General features: G+C 38.0%; 1 protein-coding gene and 1 long non-coding RNA gene across 2 annotated transcripts in view; one reads left to right on the top strand and one right to left on the bottom strand.

Moving 5' to 3' along the window:
- CNTNAP5 (contactin associated protein family member 5) overlaps positions 1 to 16,571 on the top strand; it is a 561,684-nt gene that overhangs the window by 52,038 nt on the left and 493,075 nt on the right. The gene's annotated exons all lie outside the window — the stretch shown is intronic.
- Positions 11,783 to 16,571, bottom strand: part of LOC102485449 (uncharacterized) — a 17,094-nt gene continuing 12,305 nt past the window's right edge. Inside the window, exons 4-5 of the long non-coding RNA XR_334899.1 lie at positions 11,910 to 12,066; positions 11,783 to 11,807 (exon numbers count right to left, since the gene is read on the bottom strand). This is a non-coding gene — a long non-coding RNA (uncharacterized LOC102485449). The remainder of the gene's footprint in view (positions 11,808 to 11,909; positions 12,067 to 16,571) is intronic.

Raw genomic sequence — 16,571 nt, 5'->3', positions numbered from 1 at the left:
AGCAGGAATTGAGCCAGGATGTATGTTATGTATTGTATGCATGAGCATTATTGTGAGAAGCAAATACATTAGAGACATCCAGAGAATTCCATTTTCCTGGGTGTGGGTTGTTGTTGTACTAGTCCTGGGTAGAATTTACAGTCTACATCGAACTAACATAAATTTCTTTATCATCTCTGGAAAATGCAGGAAGTGAACCGCAGATGTTATTAAATTCTGTAGCTTAGAAATTACACATTCTTCTATTGAATGTTGATATTAAAAATATCATTTAAACAAGACAAGTTAAACTTGTAGAGTTTTTGAGATTTTCTTTCTAGAATTCACTATACTGGCAAATTGAAGAATGTCTAATTAATTAACATTTATCTTCTCTAATAAAATGTCATGTGGGCTAGAACTGTGTTTTCATTTTAACTGCTACATTTATGGCACTTAGCAGAATGCCTTTCATATGGTAGGGGCTTGATAAAGGTCTTGATGTCCAGCTATAATTGCAGATTTTCTAACTTCTTATTTCAGTTCTATTAGTTTTTACTTTATGTATTTTTTAGTTCTGTTGTTCAGTACATATATATTTAGCACTGCTGTGTATTTTTAGTGGAGTAGCTCTTTTATCATTATATAATGTTCTTTTCTGTAGCTGATACTTTTCTTTCCTCCAAAGTCTACTTTACCTGATATTCATATGGGCACTCTTTCTTCTTTCAACTAATATTTGCATGGTATGTGTATATTATGTAACATAATATATACTATGTTACATAATATATATTATAATATCACATATTGTACTTAATATATATTCTACTCTTTTGCTTTTAGTCTACCTACATCATTATGTCTGAAGTGAATCTCTTGTAAACTTCAAATATTTGAGTACCATTTTTAAATCCATCTTACACTTTTAGTCTTTAATGAGCATTTTTAGACCACTTACTTTTAATGTAATTAATAATGAGTTAGGGTTTAAGTGCCTGTTTACTCCTGTTTTCTCTTCATTTTGTTTTATAGTTTTCTGTCTTCTTTTATATACTGCTCTGAGGAGCTTCTTTCGAATGATTTATTCTATTTTGTTTTATGTAGTGTTTAAATGTATATATATATATATATAAATTTATTAGTGTTTTTCGTTTGTTTGTTTGTTTTTGGAGAGGTTTTCGCTATAGGGCGTGTGCACTCACCAGACAGACAGAGAGAGACAGAGAGACAGAAAGCGAGAAATCACCCCTCAGGGGGGATGGTCACGCCGCAATCCCTTCTCCTCCGTTCTCCTCTCGGGGGGATCTTGGGCACGCATGCACACGCGCCCAGTGTGAGTTTTAAGTCACCGGATCGGGGACGCGAACCACAGTCAACTACGTGGGAGTCCAGCAACATAGCCATTACGCTAACTGCTGGGTCCCATTAGTGATTTCTTTAGGTATCGTTATTTATCACAGTTTACTGATATCATATCAATAATTTGAGTGAAGTGTAAAAAGAATGCCTCATTTTGTGATCTTTATCTTTTCCTGTTTATTAAATAAGTATCTTAATTACTATTTCATTTTCTTTGAGAGGTTTTTGCGTGTGCTCGCCAGAAAGAGACAGAGACAGGAAGTGGGAAATCACTCACCCCCCCAGGGGAGGATGGCCATGCTGCAATCCCTTCTCCTCCATTCTCCTCTCAGGATCTTGGGCACACATGCACATGCACCCGGCGTGTTTTAAGCCACCGGGTCCAGGACTTGAACCACGATCAACTACATGGGAGTCCAGCGACATAGTCATTACACTAACTGCTGGTCCCAAAGCACAATTTGCTCTATATGTATATTTAGAATATCAGGCAGTACCATTATTTTTATTTAAGGTTTTTCATATAGGATGCTTGCGTTCATTAGAGAGAGACACAAACAGAGAAATTTTGAAAGGAAAAGTGAGAAATCATCATCCCCCCAGGAGGGATGGCCACTCCATAGTCCCTTCTTCTCCATTCTCATCATGGGATTTGGGGCATGAATATACAAGCACTCAGTGTAATTTTCAAGCTCCAGTAAGTCATGTCGGATTCCATCACTTTAACCACCTCTTCACCTATTGCCCCTGAGATGGTATTATTTTTGTTATATTTGAATTCTTTTTCAATTCTGCCTCTTTTTTATCTTTTTCCTGAACTGCACCGGCATGAATGCTAGATTTTTTAAAACAATCCTACAAGTGTCTAATCTTCTACCCATTGCTTCAGTCTATGTTGTATATTGTTTAAATGGTGTGATATCCATTGTATCTTTGTGTTCACTAATTCTTTCCTCTATTCCCTTCATTCCATTATTGCGCCACCCATTTGGTTTTTGTTTTATGTCTAATATATTTTTTTAGTTCTAATATTTTTATTTGGTCCTTCTTTATATTGTCTATGTCTCCTGCAAGACTTTCTGTTTGTTACTGAGGCTTTCTGTTTTCCTATTCATTGAGAATATAAAATTGCTTCTTGAAGCATTTTTATTACAATGACTGCTTTAAAATATTTGTCAGATATTTCTAACATCTCTTTCATCTCAATGTTGGCATCCATTAGTTGTCCTTTTTTATTTAACTTGAGATCTTTTTGTTTCTTGACATGACAAGAAATTTTTTTAACCTAAACCTAGACATTTTAGAAATTGTGTTATGCTGAATTTTATTTAAGCCTTCTGTTTTAGCTGTCTTCCTTTGACATTGTTCAAGAAGATAATAAGAGGATTTGGCTCAATATTTGTAGGGGGTAGTGTAAATTCAGATTCCCCATCCAGTCTCCCTATGTTGACACTCAAGAGTAGAGGTGCTTCTTTAAGTACTGGGTACTGGAGATCAGGAGAGTTCCACCTTCCAACTAGGGTTTCATTGATAATCATCTGGTTGGAAGTGTAGGAAAGCCTGATTACAGCTTCCTCTGTAGCCTCTACTGACATTACAGTGTACATGTGGGAGGGATGATAAGAAATATATTTGTTATTGCTGGACTGTGGTGAATGTCCTGGCTCTCCACTGAGCCATCTTTGGGCCATCCCTGCAGGGATTAAATGGGGTTCTTCTTACTACTGAGTGGGGGTACAAGTCCAGGCTCCCCAGATGATACCACTGAAACAACTGATACCACAGAGAGACTTGGCACTATTGGACAAGGATTAAGTTCCCAGAAACCTAGGACTGGTCTCTCAGATGCAGCTTGGATACATGTAAATGGGGCCATAGTTTTCTCTCTGGTATTTAGCTTGGGTAGAGCAGGTAGTGTCTGAAAATATGCTTACTACACCATCCCCTTCCCTGTCTTTTGACTGGAGAAAGCAGGCTTTAATGAAATTTAAATTTAAGAAAAAGAAAGAAAATTGCCTGCACCATTTGGTCTCTCTGAGTTGTTGGTTCTTCAGCAATGTGACTAGGACTTATGAGACCAAAAGAAATCCAAGGAACTTTCTACTCAGTTGTTCCCTGGGTTCTAAGTTTTTATACATGTTTGCTGTCTTTGTTCCACAATTTATAGTCTTCTTAGGTTTGTTTTCTACATAATTTTCAAAGTATTCTAGTTGTGCTTAATAGGAGAAATAGAAAAAATTATGCTACTACATCATCCCAGAATCGAAAGTCCCTTAATCTGACAATTAGAAAACAAAACATGGCAAAAATAGGCCACTCTCTCATTGACAAGCAAAACCTGATTCGTTTTGCAATCTAGTCACTGAACTATCTGAACAACTATGCTATTAAAATGGTATTGTGTTTGTTTTTTCCATGATAGGTATAACCTATGATGAATATTTTATAATGTTGTGTTGTATGTACATTAACCTATACTTTTTAAAATTGCCATTTGATTCCAGGGTATGAAATAGGCTTGCTTGAGGCATATCACACCTGAATTAAAGTTCATCAACATTTTTTAAGGTCTCTGCCAAGCTTCTGACTTCTTTAGTTTAGGGGTAAGGATAGTGGTAAGAAATAGTTTAGTCCCCTGACCAGTTCTAGAAAATCCAGTAACATTATATGCCCATCCCTGTCTCATGTCCATGATTCATGACAATTCTTCCACTTACCCAAGTAAGCATAGGTTCTCCATCTTCTAATTTATCTAAGAGCTTACTTATTAACGGTATTTTTCTGATTTTTTTGAGAGATTTTTGGGATAGGCCATGTGCACTCTCTGGAGAGACAAAGAGATACAGAGAAACAAGTAAGAAATCACCCCCCAGGGAAAATAGTCATGTTGCAATCCCTTCTCCTTTTTTCTCCTCTAGGAACTTTGGGCGTGCATGCACATGTGCCCAGCATGATTTTAAACCTGCTGGGTCTGGGATTCAAACCACATTCAACTATGTGGTAGTCCAGCAATATAACCATTGTGCCATCTGCTACTCTTACTACTGAGTGGGGGTATAAGTCCAGGCTCCCCAGATTATACCATTGAAACAACTGATACCACAGAGAGACTTGACACTATTGGACAAGGATTAAGTTCCCAGAAACCTAGGACTGGTCTCTCAGATGCCACTTGGATACTTAAATTTAAAAATATCCATCTGCTGGTCCCATTAATGGTACTTTTCTGTTTTCTAAGAGACTTAAACCATGAAAAGCACAGTTAAAGCCATTCTCTTTCTAATATTATTTCTAAGAAATATTTTATAATACGTCAGTTCCTTGAATTCAGTTTGCCAACATAGGGACAGTTACGTGGGTATCATACCCTATCAGAAGTTTAGCTTAAATTAGTAGAATGCATGTCACAGGGCAGAACTATCTGCCTTTGTGCCAAGACTTGAAAGAACAAGTTGAAACACAACAAAGCTATGAAAACATTGGTCACTTTCATTGTTCAAGGGACTTGAAAGATTTCCAAAATGAACCTTCAATGTCAATTACTAGGTTCCTATGGCAACATTCAGAAAGAAAATCTTCACACATTTTATATGTTATAATGTATCTTTAATGATGAGATATGGTCTACATAGTCACTGAATAAGCAGAGCAACAAAGGAGAATTAAGTGAGAACAAAGAAAGAAAACATGAGTTTCGGAATATTGGCAGCATGTATCATTTCCTTTTCTGAGAGAATCATTAACCAGAACTTTAATAACTGTTTCGGTGATTTTTAAACTACTACAGCACTTAACAAGTTGTCTGAAACTTTTTGAGCTTACTTTATTCCTCAGGGTTTAATTGGCAGTATTGTTAATATGATGCACAGAGAATCCATTTAGCACTAATGCACTTGGAGAAAATCCCATGAAAACTGTTTTATCGTGCAGGTGGACACCTTAGTTTTAACCTTCACAATTTAAAAGAAAAAAACATACATTATTTTTCTTCTAAATGGCTTCCATCACCTTGGTTAAGGGAGAATTCATATCACTACACACACATGCACATACACACTTATATACACAGTTTGTTTTCCTTCAGGAATTCCTGGTGGAAGGAATGGTTTGCACTGTTAAATACCACAGTGCAAACTTTTTTATTCCTGTAGTCAAGCTTAAAGTTTCCCCCAAAGACACTATATCAGTAACAAAATCAGCTTTGCTTCAAGTCACTAAGTCATTATGATGCTAAGTAAGGGTTTTTGGAAGGAATGGTGTTTTTGTCCTTTTGCAGTGTTCACAGACTCAGTAGTTATTGACTCTTAGGAAGTTCAGAGTTTAGTAGAGTTTCAAGGAATCAACAAATCAGGCAGTGAGGGTATGGTAATGCTCATAAATTACAAAATGTGATTCAAGACTCAAGGAAGCACCAGCCTTTGCCTCATCTAGCAGAAGCCTTTCTAGCAGCAGCATTCGGCGGCATCCCCATTGCAATCTGTCATCCCTTTCTTGTAGAACCTGCCCACTCCCTGGAGATTTAACAGCTGTTCCAAGGGGATAATTCAATTTAGTCTTTATAGCTCGATTTGACTACAAGACGATCCTCCACATCCTGAAATGCAGTAAAACTAACAGCTTAAAGTAGACATAAAAAATACCTCACTATTCTTCCTCAAATCCTCCATCCTATGCTAATACAACAGTATATAATAAACAATCAGAAAGTAAATGGCCCATTGAAGTATGTGTACAGTACCTGAAATGTGGATTATTATATACATAATATAAGAAATATATTGCCCTGATAGTTTTCTGAAAATGATTAATTTCATACCTTAATCTGCATAAGAAATTGTGGGGGGTTTTTTGGTTTTTTTTTTTTTTTTGAGCTGTCCTTTATGAGTACTACATTCCATCTCTCAGAGGCAAGGAATGTTTTATGACTATCTGGGAGTTGGTTGTTGAAGTCTCAGTCACTACATTGTAGGTCTTAAAATGATTTTTAAAAATCATTTAAAAGAAGATGATAGTAGAAATGCTCCTGTTACTTTACATTGTCTTCAATAAAAGGAGAGAAAAAAGCAAATGGCTAATAGTTAGATGGTAGTTATAGAATTGGCTTTGGAGCTAATTGACCATGTCAATTCATTTCTGTGCCTTTTTCTCCAAATAATTGAAATCAAGAAAAGGAATGAGCAAAGGCCAACACTAAGTACACATAATGATACTCCCAGACCCATGGCTAAAATTGTCAGACAATCGCAGCTGCCTTTCTAGTCATCCTGGAGGGAAAACTGATACTCTTCTCAAATTAGTGTTACTCGCAGCACCAGAGAGTGGAGTTAAAAGACTGTTTAGATTCACAAATATGGCTCACTCTGCTTTGGGATATTGGTCAAATGATCAGACTTTGTGTTCTTATATGTTAAATGAGGGCAATTATAGCACCTACTGTCAAACGTTAGGAATGAAAAATAACTCTGTAATGTTTTTAGCACAGGGCACAGTCCTCAGTAAGCACCTGGACCTATTATTAAGTAAAACACCTACAAATTCCGTCAACTCAGGTTGACATATAAGCCAATATGTATTTAATATTTTAGGTAGGTAGTTAACATAGTCATGTACAGTTTCAGAATAGTAAAAGTAGATTGGAGAAGGGTCATTTTCTTTCTTTCTTTAATTTGCCAGTGGGTGCATGCACTCACCAGAAATAGGTAAGAGAGTGTTTTCCCAAAAGAGAGGGTGCGGAGGACAATGAGAGAACAGTGTCCTTGCAGAGTAGTTTCTCAAGCCACCAGTTCAAAATCCATGGTCTTCCATGTGGGATACACCTGCCTTAACTACCACAACCAGCTGGTCGACTCATATGTTCTTTCTTGATTTTGATTTTTAGTTTTCACCTAAACTCTAAAATACAAAGTGGATTTCAAATAAATATATGTCAAAGCTGTCTATCTTACTAATTTGAAGGAATTTAGTGTCCAGCACTAATTTATATGTGATCAAGTAATGCACACTTTATAATGAGGCATTTAATAAAGATGTTTCACCATGAACTTGGGTGTAACAGGCATATGGATATGTAACAGTAGTGGACTTTTGTAAAGTTTGTTGTTTTTTGTTTGCATCTAAGTTGTCATGTAACTCACTGAGGTGTAGTTATGTCTGCAAGTTTGAAGCCAAGAAAAGGCACTCAGATACAATGTGTACATATGAAAACACACACTTTCACATCTGCATACACACACATACACACAATGACAGCAGCCTTTGTGTTCCCTTCCTGTGACCCAGAAGCTCATGAAAATTACTTAGGGCAAATTCCCTTCTGTCAAGTGAAGCCTATAATCTCTTCAGCTTGTCCCTGGGATCATGTTTCATCTCTGTGAGTATATTCTGTGATAAATGATACTTTCCCTTGATGGAAGGAATCATTTGAAAGGGCAGCTAGCATATCATGTCTTCTCTCTTCACCTGCCTGCTATCTTCCACTGTCATCTGACCAGTCTGATATTCAGATCATCTGTGTCTAATGCTATATGCTCCTCATGCCCTGGAGAAAATATTTCCAAGTTAATAGCTTCCTGAGAAGTTGTCTCCTTTTGAGAAATAATATAAATTAGTTTCAAGGTCATATGAGAAAGAATGTGGCTTAAAACAATGAACTAACAGTGGACTGGTTACTGTTTTAATCTATTAAAGTTGCTAAAACAGGGACCAGCAGTTAGCATAATGGCTATGTCGCTGGACTCCCGTGTAGTCGAACTCGGTTCGAGTCCTCGACCCGGTGGCTTAAACTCACATCAGGTGCATGTGCGTGCTTGCCCAGGATCCTGAGAGGAGAAAGCAGAAGGGATTGTGGCATGGCCGTCCCTCTGGAGGGTGATTTCTCACTTTCTGTCTCTCTGTCTCTGTCTTTCTGGCGAGCGCACGTGCCCTATAGCAAAAAAAAAATAAATAAATAAAAAATTTAAAAAAAAAAACCTCTCAAAAAAAAAAAAAAAAAAAAACCTGATAAGACAAAATATCATAAACTGGTTAGTTTATGGTGAGACTTTGAAAGATTTGTGCATAAGAGCTGCACAGTGGTGCAGAGGTAAAATACAACAGTCTGTGAGGTACACTTACATGGGAAGAGGTTCACATCCAGAGAGCTCTCTGCCCTGAGGACACTGGACTTGCATGTGCCCACGATTTGAGCTTGCCAAAGTGGTGGGGGAGGGGGTTAGGGTCATGGCTTCAGGACCCTGTAGGATGCTGAATCTCTCTCTCTCTCTCTCTTTCTCAGAGGTAAGAATTTTTTTTTAAATAAAGTTCTTGGAATATAGATTTGAAGTATGAGTTTATTTTGGTGCCAAACAAATTTGAAATCCATGCCTAGTGCTTTTATAGTGTATATTTTCCATAAACTTCTTAAAGACCTCTTGGCATAAACAACAGCATTTTATGTCTCACAGTCCTAAAAGCAGCAAGTCCAAGATCAGAGGTCAGTTCTGGTGAGGGCTTGCTTCCAGGTTGTGGACTATGACTAGAGGAAGAACAAATACCCTTTGGCCTGTTTTACGAGGGTATTAATCCCAGGATTTTATGACCTAATAATGTCCTGAAAGGTCCCATTTCCTAATACCATCACATGGGGGATTGGATTTCAACAAGAATTTGGGGTGTACACAGTAAGACCACAGTAGTTACATTCTCTGACAATTGTTTTACTTACTTTAAATTAGTATTATGACTTTTTTAAAGGTGACCAGTTTCTTTTTCTCAGTTGGCAAAATTATTACTTGAGTTTATTGAAAAGCAAACTCTTGATGGCCAGCAGGTGGCATGGTGGTTAAGGTGCTTGATGCCACATGGGGATTGCAGTTTGAGTCCCAGACCTGGCAGCTTGAAAAATTCATTGGGCATGTGTGCGTGCATTCCCAGAATCCTATCCTGAGAAGAGAATGGAAAAGGGATTGCAGCATGGCTGTCTCCCCGAAGGGTGATTTCTCATGATTTCTCACTTTCCCTTTTGCTCTGTCTCCAAATTTCTCTGGTGAGCACACATGTCCTATGGCTAAATACAAACAAACAAACAAACAAAAAGTCTAAAATATCCTTAGAGTGTTTTAAAATGATCCCTAGCCAAGCCATGATATCATACTCTGGATACTTCTGCTTAATAAGATGAGGCCACGTAGGAGGCCTGGGTTCAGTTCCAGCCCACCCTAAAGAGTCAGGCAAAGTGGTACACACCTATAGTCCCAGTCCCAGTTACTCAGGAAGCTGAGGCAGGAGGATTGTGACACAGCAAGACCCAGAATTAGATGTCACTCACACACACACACACACACACACACACACACACACACACACACACACCAAAAAAACCTCTATGTATTTCTTTGTTTTAATTTTGCCTGAGGGCATGTGCAGTTTCTAGAGAGCGAGAGAAAAACAGAGAGAGGGGGAGGGAGAAAGAATCTTATTGTGGGGTATAGTCATCCTGCATTCTCCTCTCCATCTCTTTCTCCTGTCAGGATTTAGGGCAACCTCTCACATGCATCAAACATGTTTTTAAGTTGCCAGATCTGAGACTTGAACTACATTGTTAACCACATGGCATCTGTCTACAGTCACCATCAGGTCATGGACTAGCCCTCTATATATTTCTTAATAAAAATTTGGAATATACAGAGTATAGTACTCAGCCAGCCAGAGAGAAAAACTGTTTTCATCCACATATATTTCATCTTTGCACAAGAAATATATATTGTATACAGCATAGGTCATATGGTATTGACAATTTTATATCTTGCTTCTTTATGGTTAATATTTTTAAATATTTTAATATCTCTAAAATTTTTATTAAAGGTCAGCCCTGTGGCCTGGTGGTTAGTGGAGTTCAGATCCCACTCGTTTGACTGTGTGGTACAAATTCTGGTGGCTTGAAAAACTTAACGGTATGTGTACATTCACATTCAAAATCCCAACAGACTAGAGAGATGGAAGAGATGGAGGAGAAGGGATTGCAGCGTAACTGTGCTCCACTAGGGAGAACTTTCTTTCTTTCTCTCTCTGATAAGCGCACTTGCCCTCTGGAAAATTTCAAAAAGTCAAAACTATATATTTCCTTATAAACATTGCTTGGACATGAAAAAAATAACCATGGATTTTATTTAAGTCTACTGTATTAAGGTTTGAATTGTTTGGAGCCAGTTGGTGACATGGTAGTTAAGGTAACTCTTAAGTCCTCAACCCAGGGCCTTGAAAAATACACCAACTGCATGTGCATATGTGCCCCAAGTCCCAAGAGGAGAATGGAGGAGAAGGGATTTCCATGTCATCTCCCCAGAGGGGGGTGCTTTCTCACTTTCCTTCTCTCTCTCTATCTCTCTCTCTCTCTTCACCATGTACCCTGTAGCAAATTAAAAACATTTTTTCAGTCGTTTATTTTTTTACTGCCTAAAACAATGTTGAGACTATAACCATGAGGCACAAATAACTTACTGAAATTTAGAATTGATGATGGAAGATAAAAATTATTGGGTCAAAAATTATGGGTTTTGGGGACCAGCAGATAGCATAATGGTTACATCACTGGACTCCCATGTAGTTGGCCACAGTTCCAGTCCCAGACCTGGCAGCTTAAACTCACACTGGATGTGTATGTATGCATGCCCAAGATCCCAAGAGGAGAGTGAAGGAGAAGGGACTGTGGCATGACCATCCCTCCCAGGGGGTAATTTCCCACTTTCTGTCTCTCTCTGTCTCTGTCTCTCCAGTGAGTGCCTGAGCCCTATAGCAAAATTTTCTCTCTAAAAGAAAATAGGAAAACAAAATTATGGATTTTGACTCAACCCATACTGTTTAAAGTCTGTAGTAAGTTTTATACCACTCAAGGTGTACAAAGGTGACTTCTCAACTTGCTCATGCAGCCTAATGCATTGCAATCATTTGAGTATTCAGTTATCTTTTTTAAAAGTAGAGCTCAAGCAGCCCAATAGCACAGTGATTTAGTATTATGCATTGGGAGCCAGATCCCACACTACCGACACAGTTCTAATTCTGACCCTGGCAGCTTGAAAAACACCTGAGCTGCAATGTGCATGCATGCTCAAATCCTGAACAGATGAAAAAATGGAGGAAAATGAATTGTGTGTGACCATGGCTCACTGGGTTGTCTTCTCTTTCTATGTAGTAAGCACAAGCACTCAGGAACAATCAATCAAATAGAAGAGTGGGGCTAAAATCAAAGTAGAACACAACTTAGGAATAGGCCAGCTAGTGGAGTGGTAGTTAAGGAGGCTGGATCCCATATGGGCAACTAAGTGGTTCGTGTCCCAGACCTGGTGACTTGAAAGACATTCCAGTGCACGTGTGTATGCTCAAAATCCTGGAGGGAGAGATGGAGAAAAAGGGATTGTGGCATGGTCCATTCCCCCTGAGGAGTGCTTACTTATTTTCTCTGTTTCCTGTTTTCAGTGAGCACTTGCCCCCTGTAGCAAAATTAAAAAAAAAAAAAAAATCAACTCAAGTACTTTTCTTGTATGTAAAACTTCCAGTTAATGAGTTGAGCATGCTTTTAACCCTAATATTACCAGTAACGACAGTCTCTTCTTTTGAAGACATCTTTTCTCAGAGTGCTGTCTTGCGGACGATCGAGCCGATTACAATGCCAATGTCAGAGGGGCAGTAAATGGCGAGATGACTGATGGAGCTGTAGCTGTGTTATTAGTTCCTCTGTCCCCGAAACATCTGTGTGAGGCAGGGGGCAGACATTATTATCCTCACTTTATACTCAAAAATCCTTTATCTTCAGGACTAGAGAAGGGCAATGATACACAGTCAGTGCTGTGTCATTCACAGTCTTCTTCCTCCTTTTCTGGAAAGAACTACACCATCAGATTTTATTTATTTTTATTATACATCTATTTTTTCCATAGGGTCCAAAATGACTTTCACATCAAAGTGAAGAACTCCCCCCCCACACACACACACACACGGCTGGGCAAATTGGTGAGTAGCACTTCTAGTATGAATATTAAAGACCAATGAGATGATGGGGCCAGGAATGACCCCTGTGTAGTTTGCTGATTGCCAGGAACATCTCTTCTGAATATCTCTTGCAATGTAAGTGCTTTGAGGCAGAAGGGCAGAGTGTTTAATTCCCACTGTTCCCATAGCTCTTAGCTCATTGGTCGCTGGCATCTAGCTGTCAAGTTTTCCTCTTGAGTTTAAGAATATGGCTAAGAGCTCTGCTAGAGACTAAGTGCTTCCCCAGGAGCACAGTACTCTGCTTCCAGTGACTTGTGTGTTCCTCCTATGGGAATAGGAATTTCATGTGAGTTTAGAATCTGTGTACAGGCTCTTTCAATACATACACATTTGCTTCCTCCTTGTTTCTGATCAGTGTCTCTTCCTTCCCTGCCAGGACCAGAATCACTGTTTCTAAAATTTATTATGTGCATATCTTATCCATAGCCTTTTTATTTTGTATTTCTCTCATACCAGCTGAATTTCCTTTCTTTCTCCTTCTCTTCTTCCCTAACTCAGCCCTAAGCCAGCTGCCTCCTCCTAACTCACCAGTAGGATTCACATGCCAAACCAGGATGATGCTCAAAACATTTCACTGACTCTCTGAAACAAATCAGGGTTCTGGAGTCAGACTATGCTAATCATGAAGCCTCATAGCTGCATTGTAGGCAGTCCAAAAGGGACAGGAGGACTGTCAGGAAAGCCTAGGGAACCACTAAAGGTTTGGGGCCGGAGGCTACATAGCAAACAATGAAGAAGCCTGAAATTCCTGAAAATAAAACCGTCATTGGGACCAGGCAGTGGTGCAGTGTAATGCAACTGGACCTGCCTGGGAAAGATCCTAGATTCACGCCTTGCGTTTACATCCTGGGACCTCCCTGAGCTCACAAAGTGCACACGCGTATCTGTGATCTCAGCCCACTGGAAATTGGGGTGGACTGCAATATGAAGACTCTGTTGAAGATCTCTCCCTCTCTCTTTCAAAATAAATACATGAATAAAGTTTGAAAAATAAAAGTAAGGAACTCTTACTAGGTTGTGCTAATGTGAACTTGCTATGTGGTTGCCCTGTCTCAGAAATATCAGTGGATTATCAGCCATTTTATGAAGAAGTATTGAGGAGAATTGTAGATCCATGTCCAGCCTGGATAGGAAGGGGTTCTATAAACTTTAAGTAGGATCTGCCATTGTTTAAGGTAGACAGCAATGCTGAAGGTGCTTTGTTTACTGCCCTGTCTAGGTGCTGCCTCTAGCCAGATGCATTGCATGCTCATTCGCTCAGGACCTTATCTCTTTCCTTGCTGTGAACTTTAAAAACAGAGATGACACAATTTGAGTCATTTCCTCATCAAAATGTAGTTATTAAGAACCAATTATATTCCCATCAGGTGGTCCTTGCCTTGCCTCCAAAGGGTTGAAAACCTTAAACTCCTCTTTCCTCTCAGCATCTACACACTGAACACAGGGTCATGATTTCAGAACTTAGAATCCAAGGCCGATACACTGGTCTTGGCTCTCCCCTCTCACCTTCTTCATAGCCAACATGGCTAATGTATTGATAGCCACCTCCCCCAATGGCACACCTTCTCATCTGACTTTCCGTCATAGTTTGACATACGCTTTTTATTTTACCACCTTGATTTCTCTCCATGATTCTGGTTTCTCATTGATTTTCTAGCTTTTTTGCTTTCTTATTTTCACCATCCCTCAATTTTGTGCAGCAACACACTGCCTTCAACTCCTACAGGAACAGCTACTGTATACTATTGGCAAGACTTGATATAACTTATGAGAATTAAGGAAGAGAAATTACAGGCTAGTAAGTTCATAAATGATTTATGGCAGTACAGGAACTTGGCTGGGGCTTTGAAGAAAAGGAATCTAAGACAATTCTAAAGTAGTAAGAAAGCAGTCCAAACAGTAGTATAGTATATACAAAAGCTCAAGATGGAGACATGAAAAACAATATAGTTAATTCTAGTCTATTTCTTTGCAAGAGTTTTTCTCCATCACCGTATTTTGTGAGTTTCAAAAAACAATGACCTTCTTTGTCACGCATAGTGTTGACAACACAATAAATAGGAAATGTATATAGGTGAATGTGCTGTGAATTGAGGAAGAGTGTGATATTTGAAGGCAGTAAGACTGAACTCCAGCAGTACCACAAATTAGTTAAAGATTCTGATGACATTACTCAGTCTTCCCTGTTTTAGTGTCCTCATCTACATGGTAACCCTGATACCATAATAGAGCTATATACAGAGTGACTCCAGGGCTACTATAGGCATTGACTTTCTATTAACTAATAATACTATAATAATTTTTATTGACCTACTCTGTTCACCAGTTCACATCACAGGGTACCATAAGAAGGTCATAGTTTGTGAGTAATCTTTATCCTTTTCTATAAATGACCTTTAACAAGTACAACACTAAAGGCTTTAAAATCAGTGATTATTAATATTTTAGAAAGCACGGGACCAGCAGTTAGCGTAATGGCTATGTCGCTGGACTCCCACGTAGTCGACCGCAGTTCGCATCCCAGACCCGGTGGCTTAAAACTCACGTCAGGCATGTGTGCGTAAATGCCCAAGATCCCGAGAGAAGAATGGAGGAGAAAGATGAAGGATTGCGGCGTGGCCATCCCCCTGGGGGGTGATTTCTTGCTTTCTGTTTCTCTGCCCCATAAAAAAAAAAAAAAAAAAAAAAAAAAAAAAAAAAAAAAAAAAAAAAAAAAAAAAACCTCTCCAAAGGAAAAAAAAAAAACTTTTAGGAAGAACATACCTCTTAAAGAATAGTGAAAACTATGATCACATTTTATTTTATGTTACATTTTTGAGACATCAAAGATGTCCCAAGGTCTTTCTATAGACAATGGGCCAAAAACTGTAGGTTAAATTTTAGATGATTATAAATTTATATATAAAGTTGAATTTTATCTCTGTCTTGATGACTTCCTAATAGTCTTCTCTAGTCTTCCTTGTTGAATAATAAAAACCAGAATATATAGAAACCCGAGTCTGGATTTGTTCCCCGTGAGAACATTCGGCACATTGCCATTTCATTTTGTCAAATGTTTCTTCCATGATGTAGAAGCTTTTTAGAACAATGTGGTTTTATTTATTTATTTATTTATTTATTTACTTATTTATTTATATTGCCAGGGGGTGTATGTGTGCTCTCCAGAGACAGAGAAAGAGAAAAGAACCCCTGACAGGGTGTAGTTACACTGTGATCTTTCTTCCTCTATTCCTTCCTCATATGAAGAGTTTGGGCATGTGCACATATGTGCCCAGAATGATTTTCAAACTGTTAGGGTTAGTACTTGAAATGCTATTGACCATGTTGGATCTGGCCCCCTTAACTACTGTGCTGAGTCTGGTCCCCATTTCTTTATTTTTGTTTCGTTGCTTGTACTTTTTGTGTCATAATTCAAAAATCATTACCAAGACCAGGGGTGAGTATCTTCTCTATGTTTTCTCCTAGGAGTTGTATGGGTCCAGGCCCTTTATTTAAATCTTTAACAGATTTTGCATTAATTCTCATGAGTGGTATAAGACAGGGAATCAATTCTGTTCTTTTTATGCTAATATTTAGTTAACCTAACATGACTTATTGAAGAATCTAAGCTTCCCCTTTATGTATTCTTGGCACTTTTCTCAATTATTCCTTGACTGTGTCTGAGTCAGTCAGTTTTTATGTCAGTAGCATACTGTTTTGATAACTATAGTTTTGTAATATAGAAATAAAAAAATGTGATACCAACATTGTTCTTCTTTCTCAAGATTGCTTTGGCCTTTGAAGGTCTTTTGTGCTTCCATCTAAACTAATTTTTTTTTTCTATTTATGTGAGGAATACTATTGGAGATTTGACAGGGATTATATTGAATATATAAATCACCTTGGGTAATATGGACATTTTAACAATAATGATTTTTTTCAGCCCATGAATTCAGGATGCCATTTCATTTATTCATTTCTCTTCAATTTTCTACATCAATATCTTACAGTTCTCAGTTTACAGATCTTTCACTTTCTTGGTTTAATTTATTCTTAAGTATTTTATTCTTCTGGATGCTATTTTAGTTTTATTTCTCAGAGTTTACTATTATTGATAAAAGGTAATTTATTTTTGTATATTGATTTGTATTTTGTAACTTTGGTTGTTTTTAATAGTTATAAGTTATAATAACTTTATATAGTATATATAAATATATATATAAACT

The sequence above is a fragment of the Tupaia chinensis genome, unplaced genomic scaffold (genome assembly GCF_000334495.1).
Source record: "Tupaia chinensis unplaced genomic scaffold, TupChi_1.0 Scaffold000309_1, whole genome shotgun sequence".
In the NCBI taxonomy this organism is placed as follows: domain Eukaryota; kingdom Metazoa; phylum Chordata; class Mammalia; order Scandentia; family Tupaiidae; genus Tupaia; species Tupaia belangeri.
This window is presented reverse-complemented; position numbering and strand designations above follow the sequence as displayed.